This window comes from Phasianus colchicus, chromosome 1 (genome assembly GCF_987193195.1).
Source record: "Phasianus colchicus chromosome 1, bPhaCol1.hap1.1, whole genome shotgun sequence".
In the NCBI taxonomy this organism is placed as follows: domain Eukaryota; kingdom Metazoa; phylum Chordata; class Aves; order Galliformes; family Phasianidae; genus Phasianus; species Phasianus colchicus.
Genome location: NC_143436.1, coordinates 117,178,736 through 117,192,766, shown reverse-complemented (window position 1 = coordinate 117,192,766; position 14,031 = coordinate 117,178,736). Strand labels below are relative to the sequence as shown.

Here is a 14,031-nt window from a genome sequence, read left to right as displayed (position 1 = left end):
TTCTTTCACAGTGTTGTCATAACAGCAGGAAACAAAGCAGAGATCCTCACTAAAAGAACGGTTGCCCAGTACTGCCCACTTGAAACTTACTAGTGAGCTACAAACACACACCAATCTACAAAAGCATTCAAATATTTCTTTTTAAAATCCGGGTGTTCTGAGTTCAACTAAAACACACAGCCAACAATCCCCAGATTACTAAAGTCACATCTGTACACCATAAGATCACCCAGAAGCAAAAACCTGGTTTTGTACAAAGGGCATTTTTGTAAAATTGCTAAGGAGGAAAAAAAAAAAAAAAAAAGAGAGGTTTTAATGCCTTCAAGGCATCAGTGGGAAGAAAGATGATATTTGACATAGAAATGTTTGTTAGTAACAATGTACCCTGTTAACCTCTTTTTTGAACAACTGTGAAAGAACAGTGAAACTGTACGGAATTACCACTTTGCCTTAACTGTATATGTCACTTTTGATCCGATGATAGCGAGAATCACCATCCCATCAGGATGATCTTAAGAGTTTCAGGAAAGAAAACCAAGCACGTTTCAGCAGCAATGTTCTAGCACCCAGCCCACAGCTTCTACAAGCTCATCTTCAAGAACACACATGCAAAAGGGAAATTTTAAGTTCCTTTCAGAACTTGCACAAAATCCAGGTAAAAAATAATCCTCTATGCTCTCTTATACTATTATTTATCGCATGCTCAATACAAAAAAAAAAAAAAAAGAAGAAAACAAATCCCTGACTCTTCCAAGTGTTAGGAGTAAACATTCATGCTTGAGTTAAGCCAAAGTATACAAGCTCCCCATAGAACAGAAATAATCACACTTGAGGTTTTATACACAGTGTGACAAATTCAATGACACATAAAGAATAAGAGAAGCCTTTCACAAGCTATTTTCAGTAGCCTAAGACATTGTAAACCAGTAAAAACGTCTTTAACAGATGAGACTTCAGGACAAATACCTCCAAATATAACCAAGGAATGGAAAAAGGAAAGCTTAAAGCCACAACCAGATTAAAACACTAGCACGGCTGGGGATCTCTTCATCAAATTTGAACGGTCAACACTGAAAACATTTTAGAAAAGTAACCATATTTTTTCTGCCTCATACATGAGACAAGCACTGATAGTATTAAATATTTTTTTTTTCTGAAAGTATCCTTAACTCAACTATGATTTCACAGAAACCAATCAACTTTTCAAATTAATATCCACTTCAGTGGACATACAATTTCATTTGACTGCAAGCATTTCATTAAAGCATATTGACTGCGGAACACGACTGACTGAATGTAATCAGCCAAAAAATGTTTTTAAGAAAATATTCTCAATTATCCATCAGCAAGCATACACTAAGTAGCAAAACATGTATACTCTAGCTGTGATAGGCTACTGAACGCTGCTATAGAACAACGACCTTTAACTCTGTAGCTTTACTATTTGCTTACTGTTTTATACAACCTCTGGAAAGAATGAAAGGAGAAGTAATTTTCTTACGAAAGAGTTAGGTCAGGACAGAATCTGGTAACACATTAGAGATGCTTTTCAAATATCACTACTTCAAATTCAGGCCCTGAGAAAATAAAGCCCACTGGAATCCAAGAACAATTGCTTCTTAAGAACAAAAACCTGTGCTACATAAACGCAATAGAGATGAAATTCTTCACTTTGATACTGTACTGATATGTTGGCTGTTACAAAACAGCACTTGAAACAGAAGAAACATTTGAAGTCAAAATCAAGAAGATGCACAAACACTGAAACATTAGGTCCACTCTGACATGAAACTGAGACTCACCCTGAGTGATCTATATAGTATAATTTATCCGTAAAGAGAGAAAAAGAACAAACACTAAGAACTCCCTGACAATCTTGATCTGTATGGTTTACGAGCAACACTACAGTTTGTCTCACCATCTTATTACACACTGAATTTTGCCAGATGATTGCAGCTTCTCATGCCAATAAAAAAGGTTCAGGATCCAAGAGTCTTCTGGATACTGGTACTACAGTGCCATCTTTTAAGCACTGACTGACACAGCACAGGACTTGTTGACAGATTATGTACCTCCACAGAATAAGAGATCATAAAGGATACTTTGTACCACAAAACCTCCAACCAAAGCAGCATCAAGTCTAACATCTTGTGCCTTAAACTGGAGATGAATTTGCAGATTGCATATTTAATTTGAAAGCCTTTCACATGGGTAACTCTGAAGGAGTTCAAGGTTTGGCAGAACTTAAGCAGCTGTTCTGGAGATGTTTTAAATCAACACCTTTAACATTTGCAGAAATGACTCTAAACAAATATTTCTGAACACCCTCTCATCTTTCCATGTCAAAGAAGTTGCTTCCCATGTGCAAAACTGCCACTGTGACATTACCACACATGCAATCTCAACAATATGATACTTGGTCTTTCACAAGCTAGTTAACATCACTCTTTAGACAGTATTTTATTATATTATGCCTCCACAGAAACAAGTAAACAGAAAATCCACATTACATAGATAACTACCAATTCCCAGTTTAGGCTTTGTACCTCCCTGTTTGTGTAAAGACAGTAGTAAGGACAGGAAAACACACTGCAAAACCACAAGTAGCAGATATTTCTACCTTGTAACTTGAAACACCTGCCTACAAAAGCAGTCCAGCAGATGTTTCTGAAAAAATCTGAGGCTATATACAACTCTCTCCTAGTTTCAGCTTGTCACCTGTCATTCAAAAGCAACAAATAGTCTTTCTCTGTAGATATATTTACTTACATTTATGCGTGTAGAGACAACTACATACACAACAAACACTGCACTTACTTCAGCTCACAGTAGTGGAAAGAGTATTATGTAGACACTCCTAGAGCAAAATGTGTCATAGTAGAGTTGGATGACTAAGCAGACATGATAGAAATATGCAAATCTGCATCCAACCAAGAATATTTTTGGGGCTACGTATCCTATTTCAAGTACACATTATAAATCATTACAGGATCAAAATTAGGAGAAAGCATCTATAGCTTAGCTCAACCAAAAACTTGCTTTTGTTTCAGATCTATGTAGCTTTCGAGAGGTGACAGAGGCAAGCTGTTAACACACAACATTAAGAACTGTGTATTATCCTTTTGGAAGAATGCAAAAGAATCATTTAGAATTAGAAACGGTTACTCCTCTGCCACTCAGTGGGTAGGCATCAGCACAGACATACTGCCAAAACCAGATGGAAAAGAAGGTAGGTTTTCACAACAGCTATTCAACTCATCCTGTCTTTCTCACGGTGATGACTATGAGAAAGAAGGAGCCTCAATGAGATCTAGGAAAAAAAAAATGGACACAGACTTCACAATATCCTCTTCACATTTATCTGCACTCACCTATATTAAAAGTTATGATGTGAGCCAGAAGAAAATAAATCCCGAAAGTGCAGTCAACTTACAGAATGCATCTATCACTCTTATTCATCTCGCTGTGCTTAAGACAAAAGATTTAAGATTAAAGACAGACAAATGCTGGTTACATAACTCTTTACTAACACATGTAAAAATTGATACATTTTATAGAGGAAATGAAACAGCCTATACACGCTTTGTTAGATTATTCATTACATTGCTGCCTTCAGCCAACACTAATTCACAGGGCAGAACAAAGGGCTGACTTTAAAAAGTGTTGTGAAATACTTAATTTTTAAGAACGCTGTTCCTCTCTCATTGCTAAGAGGAAATGAATTTGACGTTTCTTCTTTTTACATGAAATATGCTAACACACAATATGCTTGGACAAGGGGCAAAAGATAGCAGTGCTCTTCTCATGAGTCTGGAAGAAAAAATAAAAAAATAAATAAAAATATCAAAGCTACCCAAGCAGTTATCAACCTCTGATCACACAGGCTTTCCTGGTAAGTTTTACACATATTTCTACTAAGTCCTCTGAGAACAGCCCTGATCAAGTGAATCTGTTACAAGCCTACAAATGAACACTTACTACTCAATCTCAATCACAGTAGATAACAGCACTAAAAATAATGGGCACATATCAGCACACCAACAAGACTGGTCAGTCTATCTACTTTTAGTATCTATTTGAAATGGACAAAGAGGAGAAGAGGAAAACTGCTGCATATCTCAAGAAAAGACTCTGAACAAAGCACAGAATCATAGAATCATTTATGGTTGGAAAAGACCACTAAGATCATCTAGTCTGACTGTCAACCCATCGCCACCATGCTCGCTAATTGGTGCCCCTCAGTGCCTCACCTATCCTTTCCCTAAACACACCCCAGGACAGTGACCCCACCATCTCCCTTTGTAGCCTCTAACAGTGCCTTGCTGAGAAGAAATTTTTCTTCATATCCAACCTGAACTTCCCCAGTGCAACTTCAGACCATTACCTCTCATCCTATCTGTGTTACCTGGGAGAAGAGGCCAACCCACACCTCGCTACAATCTTCTTTCAGCTGGTTGCAGAGGGTCTCCCTTGAGCCTCCTCTTCTCCACACTGAACAATCCCAGTTCCCTCAACTGCTCACTATTAGACCTGTGCTCCAGACCCCTCACAGCTTCACTGCCCTTCTTTGGACACGCTCCAGGTACTCAACGTCTTTCTTGTAGCGAGGGGCCTAAAACTGCTAAACTGAACACGGTACTCAAGCCGAGGCCTCACCAGTGCTGAGTACAGAGGGACTGTCGCCTCCCTTATCTTACTAAGCACACCACCATAAACATAACCGTGGCCCTGCTACCTCCAGAGCCAAACCACCACGGCAGCAGCATCATGCTGCAGTCAGCCCCTCCAAGAGACAGCAGCGCTCCCTTTTACCCGCGCTCCCATTTATTTACACCCCTTATATCTCACACCGGGAGCAGCCCACGCAGACCAGGAGCCCCTCCTGGAAGCCGCCCACCCTCTCGCCCTGGCACGAAGAGCCCCAAAAACAAAACACAAAGTTCTCCCCGCCGCCTGCGTGGGTGCACGGCATCCAATGCCGCCACCCGCAGCTCCCGACGCCGCGCCCCGGCGGCCCCGACCCGACCTCCCCGTATTCCAACCCAAGCCGAGGGCAGCCGCCCGCTCCGGCCCGTTCTCACCACGTTCCCCGGGCCGGGACGGCGGCGAGGCGGCGCGAAGGCCTCGCCCCCGGCCCGTCCCCAGCCTCCCCTCCCTCTCGGCCGTCCCTCACCGTGTTGCGCTGGGAGCTCGGCTCCGGCGGCGGCTGCATGCCCGCCCGGCCCCTCGCTCTGCCCCGGGCCTCCGGGACGGCGGCCGTTGGAGTCGGGACGGCGGCCGTTGGTGGGGGGCACCCCCCCCCGCTCCTGCTGCGGGTGCAGGGGCGCTCTCCGGCCTGCCCCGGGTCTCCGAGAAGGGGGGGAAGGAGGGAGAGGGGGAGGGGGCCTGGAGCGCGGCCGTAAAGCGCTTCCGGGATGCGGGCGGCGCCGCACGCTCAGTGCGCGGCGCTGAGGCCGCCGGCCGCGCGGCGGAGGGGAGGGGCCGGGCCCGGTTCCGGCATGGCGCTCGCTCTCGCGAGATTTGGCGGCGCGGGGCCGGGGTTTGAACGCGCGCGGGGAGAAACGGACGCGGGGGTGTGGGGGGGTGATTAGCCACTGCGCGGGGTTCCCTCAGTGCTGCGGCCGGCCGTTATCGCCGTCCTCCATACACAACCCTAGGGCAGAGCGGCGGGAGCTGTGAAAGGACGGTCCTCGCCGCCGGGCGGCCTCGTTCACGGCCCCATTGTAGTCGAAAGTAACGGGAGCAGGCACGGAGCTGCCTCGTTTCTCTGGAAAAGCCCCGGGGGTTGCAGGGCGAAGCGGTGGGGGGAGCGGGCACGCACCTTGTATTGCCATCACTCGCTGCTCACGTCATCTTCCTTAGGCTTGAGGCCTTGTTCCTGTGTCGGAGGTTGTGTAACGTTAATTACGGAATTCCTGTGTTCTGATTCCTGCGTTGGAAACCAGCCAAATGCGACCGGTGCATTTAGGGGGAGGCAGAAGGCAGAGGAGTAAACAGGATCTCCGTGCAACCGTGCTGTTATCTGAGACCCGTTCTTTCCCTTTGGTTGGACTTCAAGATCCCGAAGTGCACGTTCCTCAGGAAAAAATATATATAAATCCATAATAAATAAATATAAATGAGTGCTTCTGGACCTAGTTAATTGTTGTGTCTCACTTTCTTGAAATGTAAGAAAAAGCCCCATGGGTAGATGCTGATCTTTAACTAGTGAAGAGTCCGTGCCCTGTATTACACATACTGGCCCTGGTTTGTTCAGCATTTTTTGTTTCGTCCAGCTCCTTCAAACTCACATGAGTCAAACCTCCCTGTTGCTGTTTCTGTCTGTCCATAAGTTCCCTGTGCTGCAGCCAGGCTAGTTAAAGAGTAAGCTCCGAAGTTCCATTTCGGTTTAGCAGCCACCAATCCTTTATTTTTGTTTGAAAACGATTTTTCCTCTGCATGGACTGTTTTGTCATCTAGCAATTGCTTGATTTATCTTTCCCTGCATCACTCTGAAAGCAGGAGAGTTCTGACAGAAAATGCGGAGACTTGGTATTGTGTTTTCCATCAGCCTTTAGATTTCAGAGTGGGATTGCGCTACTGGCGAATTAATCAGCTTTGAAACTTCACAATTAATCTCAGCAGATCCAAAGCTTTGCTTAAGAATTTAGAAAAAAAATCCATATGGCTCTTAGGGGTCTGCTACCCCAAAAAATCAAAGATTGTGCATTTTAGCTTTGCTGAACACGTCTCTGAAAGTTCTTTTTATTGCTGATCCAGTTCTTTTGTCTCCTGTTAACCACGTGGCAGCTGTGACAACTGATTATATAAAAACATACTGTTAGAATGTATTTAAAGTATTTTTAGCTGCTTCTAATGGGATTTAGCAGCTGGAAACAAGGAGAACTTGCACTGAGTAATCAGTGCAGTTCTTAGACAGCTGTGTGAGAACCAGTGCATCACTGTTAAAAAAAATGAATTACATGTGATGAAAAAATTGAAAAATAGACCTCAGTGCTTGCTGCTGTAATCATAATTCAAAGTAGAATGGAATTCACTGTTAAACTCACTTCTGTAGTAACTTTAAAGAAGATGTTTCTTCATTTTATTTATTTTTTCTTTTGTTTTGTTTGGTGCTTTTGGCACTTATTGCTAGCCATTTTCAAAAGGTCTCAAGTTGGGATTTAAAGACTGTGCTACACTCCTTTTTAAACAGAACAAAACTATAGTTAGTTCTCCTCTTTGTCTCTTTATGAACAGCTGTCTAAGAGATCAATTTTCTTATTTTGGAATAAGGCAATTTTCTGCAGTTTCTTGGCAAATAAGGCAAAATTTTGCAGTGCCTAAGAATTGCAGCCAAAAAAAGTAATGTGATAAAGTGGTTCTCTAATATTCCATATTTTTTTTCTATGCTGAATTAGTTCCGTTTACTTTGAAATTGTGATTTTTTTTTAATGTAAGCACTATAAACTTCAATCTTGGATCTAAAAAGGCAGAGTTCTTTTTCCCTGTTATGTGTGGTCAGTAATGTTGTCACTGAAGTATGCTACTGGTTTTAATTGTTGATTCATAAGGAAAGGTACACATTAGGCATGCATCCATTTGTCATAGTTTTGTTTACAAACAGAAGTAATATGTCTGTCTTTTTAGACATAGAACTAGATAGTATTATTAAGAAATCCAAGAAACTGTATCTAGAGTAAGGAGGTACCGTTTTTCATATCATTTTTCACGTGGAAAGAAATTGGCTTGGGATGAAGTCTGAGCAGAAGAATCTGTAATAATACCTCATGTTAATGCCAAATCCTGCTGACTCCTGTTACAGTTTACTCTTACACACAAAGTTGCAGATTTAATTTAGCTAGAATCCTGTAGAACCAGAGCTCACAATGGAGAATGTCCTTTCTGTAGTAATTCTACTTCTGCCAACAGAATTACGTATACAACATTATGGTCCCCCTATGTCAGTTTAAAGGTCACAAACCATCTAGTTGTAAATCCCACATCACTGGTTTATAAGATCACCTCACTTCTTTCACTTTCATTATGTTTTAAGGAATATATCCTCGGTCTTTCCTCACCTTAAGGTGAATTCTATCCCCTGAAAACTGTATGTAGAACAAAATTCATCTACTAGGTTCCAAATTTAATTAAAAGTTTTAAGACCTATGCATCCCCCTTTGTGCTTTTCCTTTTGCAATGAAAGCATTGTTTTGACTCTTCTAGGTACACTGGTTGCTTTTTTAATTTCAAAGATTTGTCAGTCACGTGACCCCAAGAGAACAGAATAAAATGTTCATTGTTTTCACAGTGATTATGGATGAAGAATTTTATTTCCAAGTGAAGGTGCTGTGGCTTTAAAAAGCAAACACAGCAATGCTCAAGCTGAGAAGTTAAAATAAACTTGTGAGAAAAGAGCACTCAAAAATTGTATTACTTTGTATTAAAGTGGGTTTTTTTGACCTATGACATATGACATATGACTTATGATATACAAACCCAAGCAACTGTCACTTGTTAGTTATATCCTTTGATGGGCTATAGCTGACATGGTCTGGTGAACTGATGGGTGTTGGGTATATGGGCAAATGGGCACGTGTCCAACAGACAAGGGGGAGTTGTCCCTCACTGGTAATTTCTGAGTGTCTCTTGTTCCCCACTTTTGAGGTACAATCACAATTGCATTTACACTGGAAGTTTTTCAAGGCGTGCCTTAGTATTCTCAAGTGCTGTGGCAGATTTCTCAGCAGGAAGGGGCAGAATGCTGCTACTGTTTGGAGAGCAGTCTTTTGTCCTAGAGCACAACAGTGACCATGCAGATAGCATTAGAGCTAGTGCCAGCACACACATTTGAGTTGGCTTGCATTCTTGTCAATTTTTCTCTTTGCTATTTTGATAAGTAAGTTTTTGCTGCTTTTGAAGTTTCTAACCTGTGACGTGCAAGAAGCAGATTGTACAGAAATGCAGATTCTGTTAGAATGCTTAAAAACATGAAAATTTCAGGTGTTCCTTTATAGAGTCTTCTGCAACAGCTGCAGTTTTGGCACAATCTTTGGCACCAGAACGACTTGGAAGAGACAAGTCAGTAATGTATATAAAATCAGTGTCATAAAGTGTTTTTTGACTCTGAATGGGATATCATGTGAGAAAAGTGAAGAGCTGTGCTTGCATATATGCCTTTATGATCATGGGTATTTTATATTAAACTTTAATGATGCAATTAAAAGAGAACTGGTGATATTTTTCTCTGAAGCTATGGAAACACCATGCTTTTCCATTTGGTGATATATATGAATAATTCCGCTAGGGGTATTTTTCATCAGAGTTAACTCTGATGTTCTGGTCGGTTTCTAAACATGTAGAGTTCCCTGTATAGTAGCAGGAATTTAAGTTAATGATGTCATTTGCTCCTTCCAAGCCAGTGCTGTTGTGCAGAAGTAGAGCATTCTGTAAATTTAGCTGTCCTTTTTTTTTATCTTAGATGTGGTTATACTTCTGCAGAGAACACAACAACTTCTGTAAGTTCATCTGACTTGCACGACATAGATACACCCAGGTTATTGAGTGTGTGACATGAAAAATTGCTGGTAAAGGATTCTGAAATTTCTACAGATAAAAGACACATCACAACAGAAGATTGCATGTGTGTTTCCAGTTCATTCAACATGGGAGTAATATTTTTGCTGCTATCTGATTGTGTCAGAGTGGTATTTCCAGTTCCCAGATTTTTCACTGGGGTGTGACATTTGAAAGGGAGATAGTACCTCTGAATTGCACTGACTGCTTGTCTAAACTCATCATCACATACTGCCATTGGCCAGGGCATTGCTCAATGCCAGTTTTCCTGTGAACAAGAATATGGGCAGATAGCAGATTACCACATCACATCAGATACGGTTGCTAGTAAGTGCTGACAGAGTGATTGGGTCTAAAACACCCAATCTGTAGAAATGATATTCCTTATAGAAATGCCTAAGTCCTGTCCAACATGCAGGAAGCTATACTCTCTGATAATCATATGTTTTGTATGTTTTTGCTTACTTGCTTTCCTACTCATATCTGTCAGACAAGAGAGACCTAAAGGGTATCAGAGCTTTGTGTTTTGTTCTGGAGGGGAGGAACAGTATGTTCTGACTGTGATGCAAATGCTTCCTTTTGGTATCTGTTGCTATATTCCTTGAAAGATACGCCATTATAATAAATTATTTTTAAACCATGCTCTGTATTACTACTGAAAGTTGCAACCATGCTGTAGAATATGAGTGAAAATGTAAGTATTTGTATGAGGTCTGGAGGGGTTGGTCTTGCTCAGATATCATATCATAGGGTATTAGATATCTGGAAAACATATTTAGCATTCAACCTTTTGAGCTGGCACTTACACTATCTTTAAAAAAGTAAATGAAAATGATTGAGTATAACTGAACTAGCTTTAATCTAAGTGGTGTGCAGTTCAGCAGTCATAAAAACATACTACTATAGGTTTCAGTGGGGGGGGGTTCATAGCCATCACACACATATGCAGGATTTTCATCAGGTTTGTACAGTCCATGAAGAGTATGCTGCTGTCTGCATTACTCCTGTTGCTATTCTAACTAGTTTAAAGCTAAGGTGAGCATTGCCAACTGCACTGCCACCAAGTGTACTGTAGAGACAGCCATGCAGAGGCTGCAGCGATGGTGTCAAAACATGGCCTGGGTTGATAGACAGAGGTGAATTTAATTTATGACCTGCATATGTTGCCGGGTAGTATGGAGGTTTCTGTCTCAAGTTACTGGACAAAGTTTATAAATTCTTGGACCTTGGAAGGGACAACTCAAGGTAGACCCCCATAAATGAATAGTTAAAAAGGTCATGAACATTGATTTCAGTTCATTATTACCTTTCTAGTACTAAGTAAGACCTTATGATCAGAGTAGTTCTGTACACCAGTAGGACTGCTTGTAGATGAAGGCTGGGGTAGTTAAATACTTACTGGTAGGAATTGAATCTGCAATATTTAACTGAAATTGTTCTCTCAGTTTTGAAGAAGATAAAACTTCACAGTTGCAAAGACACCTGTAACTATTCCCTATTCCAGTCTTCCACCTCAGAAGAAACATCAGTAAAGCACCAAGCTCCTAGTAGCCTGGTACAGCTGCAAATATTGTAAATGTCTAATGACTATCTAAGGTAAGAGCAGAGCATGAGACAGCACTGGTGACTCTTAAGGACTGCAAGTAGTATGACCTCTGTGCTTATTACACTGTGTCTTTCCATGGCCTTGGCATTAGTATGTGACAGCAGGAGTTTTGCAGAGTCACTTACAACCTTGTCTCATGTAGAGCTGAAAGCATGTAGCTTCTATTTGTCAAAGTAATGCCCGGTCACACATTGCATTTGACTTCTTAGCAGACTTGCTTGCTGAGTTGCATTTATTTCCAAGTGAGATGCCTTTCATCTCTTGCCAGCTTAGAAGTATTGTCACTTCTTTTTTCCTGATGCTGGTCAGTAGCAGCAGGTATTTCCACCACTTCTAATATGGCGTACACTAATTGAAGTGAATGTGAAGACAGCTGTTGAAAAAACCATCTCCACTTCTCCTTATATCCATCTTTCATCTCCTTACATCATCTTTTCCTCTTGAAAGCTTCTGCATGTTTCTTGGTCACAATTTCAAAGCATTTAATGAGTCAGGCAACTGTGATTGTAATTTGATCCATGAACCACTGTTATCTTGGGAAAAGCTGGTTGCAGGACCTGATAGTGTATGAAAGATGAAAACAAACACTGCTGTCACAGTCTTTTCACTGAGACACTCGTAATAAAGATATTTATCTCCTTCCTTTCTCTAAAGCAAAATGCTCCTCAAACGTAGCCATTTTTCTCCTTAATGAAAGGAAGCAAAATCTCTGAAGACTTACTGCTAACAGTTCAGTATGGAAGAGTCAGATTTTATGGAATTGGACAACTTTTCTAAAATACATAGCTTAGATGCAAATGTAGTGTTCTATTCAAGGTTGTCACAGCTGAGCCTTGTGTAGTTTTCTCTACAGCCGTTATTGGAGTGTAGAAACTAGTTCTGATTAACCCTCTGTCATACTCCAGGAATAAGTGGAAACAAAAGAAAGAGAATTTTAACAATTCTCTTGAGTTGTATAATTGAGCAAAATTAAGTGATTTCCTTCATGCCAGTAGTTTCAAAACCTAAGCAAGATTCATGGGCATGGCAGGATGGGAGGATGATCGTTGAGACATAATTCAGGAAAGGAATACCTTTTAAATAAACCTTTTAATCTGACGTGCATCTTTCCACTGGAAACTGGACTATCCTTTCCAAGCAATGCATTTTTGCTTGTGTCAAAATCTGTGCTAGCGCAATAGTAAACACAGTGAATGCATGCAAATTAGAAGTGTGAAAATGTTTATTATTGCTTTGCAGTTCATAGTAAAAAGCCAGTCAATACTCTGTATTCAGACAAATAATATCAGAAATGTAAGTGAAACAGTAAACAAATTAAATTTTTCACTTGTCATTAATGATAGGATTGCTGTTATGAATTGCTAGAATTGCTTTCTCCACACACACTTTCAGTTTTGTGTGAAATGAGATGGCTACTTATTCCAAACACAGAAAGCTGTATATTGTTGATATGCACTGCCACAGGGGAGACACGCGTTTCTTTATTTCATTGAAACACAATATTATTGACATGGGTTACACTTTTCACCTTAGACAGTGGCCGATAGCGCCACCACTGAAGACAGTGGTTTAAATGGTCTTTGAGACCATTTAAATGGTCATGACACAATGGAAGGAAGGGATGCCATTCAGAGGGACCTCAACAGGCTTGAGAGGTGGGCCCGAGTGAATTTGATGATGATCAACACAGCAAAGTGCAAGGTTTTGCATTTGGGCTGGAGGAATCCCAGGCATCCATACAGGCTGGAAGGAGCGGTCCTTGAGAGCTGTCCTGCAGAGAAAGACCTGGGGGTCCTGATGGATGAAAAGCTTAACATGAGTCAACTCTTGCAGCTCAGAAAGCAAAGGGTATCCTGGGCTCCATCAGAAGAGGCGTGGCCAGCAGGGACAGGGAGGTGATTGTCCCTCTCTGCTCTGCTCTTGTGAGGCCCCATCTGGAGTACTGTGTCCAGGTCTGGAAAGACAGAGGGCTGTTGGAGAGGGTCCAGAGGAGGGCCACAAAGATGATCAGAGGGCTGGAGCACCTCCCCTACAAAGACAGGCTGAGGGAGCTGGACTTGTTAAGCCTGGAGAAAGGCTGTGAGGTAGCCTAATTGCACCCTTTCAGTACCTAAAGGGAAGCTACTTACAGGAGGGGAGTCAACTCTTTGAAAGGGTGGATAACAGCAGGACAAGGGGAAATGGTTTTAAGTTGAGGAAGAGAAGATTTAGGTTGAATGTCAGGGGGACGTTCTTTACAGAGAGAGTGGTGAGGTGCTGGCAGAGGCTGCCCAGAGAGGTTGTGGATGTCCTGTCCCTAGAGGTGTTCAAGGCCAGGTTGGATGGGGCCCTGGGCAGCCTGGTCTAGTATTAAATGTGGAGCTTTGTGGCCCTGCCTGTGGCAGAGGGGTTGGAGATTCATGATGCTTGAGGTCCCTTCCAACCCAGGCCATTCTATGATTCTGTGAACGTCACTTTTCTGTCTACCTTGACCCTAAGAAAATGCTCTGTTTCACAGTCTACTTAGAACTTTGGAAATGTACCTCCAGCCATATAGTAGCTGCAACTATGTTATTCATTCTTGTGAACTGGCACCCTGCTCAAAAACTGTCACATAAGTCAGCAGGCTATATTGAGTCTGGTTTCGAGTGAGGCCATTCAGTTTTACAGTAATTAGTACACCGAAGTTAAAAGAAACTTTGAAATATATAACCATTAAAAGGAAGATAGATAGGCAAGGTTTTAAATTAAACAATCTTTAAGAAGAACATCAGCACTGATGCTCTTGTCTTTACAGCAAAACTCTGAAACTGACCATATTTGGTAGGTCTCATTCAAAAGTTCCTAAATAGCTGCTTTTTAAAATTACCTTTCAAATCTCGCAGAGGCTC

At 41.6% G+C, this 14,031-nt stretch overlaps 1 protein-coding gene across 8 annotated transcripts in view; it reads right to left on the bottom strand.

Annotated features, from left to right (window-relative positions):
* The window catches only part of TAB3 (TGF-beta activated kinase 1 (MAP3K7) binding protein 3), a 42,111-nt gene extending 35,971 nt beyond the window's left edge, over positions 1 to 6,140 (bottom strand). For 4 of the 8 annotated variants that reach the window (XM_031599274.2, XM_031599275.2, XM_090124176.1 and 1 more), the window contains exon 1: positions 5,174 to 5,477. The gene's annotated coding sequence lies outside the window, so the exon portion shown is untranslated. Of the gene's footprint in view, positions 1 to 3,371; positions 3,464 to 5,173; positions 5,479 to 5,821 lie in introns of those variants that run through there. The other 4 variants (XM_031599276.2, XM_090124166.1, XM_090124192.1 and 1 more) reach the window with 4 other exon arrangements.
* Between the last annotated feature and the right edge of the window lie 7,891 nt (positions 6,141 to 14,031).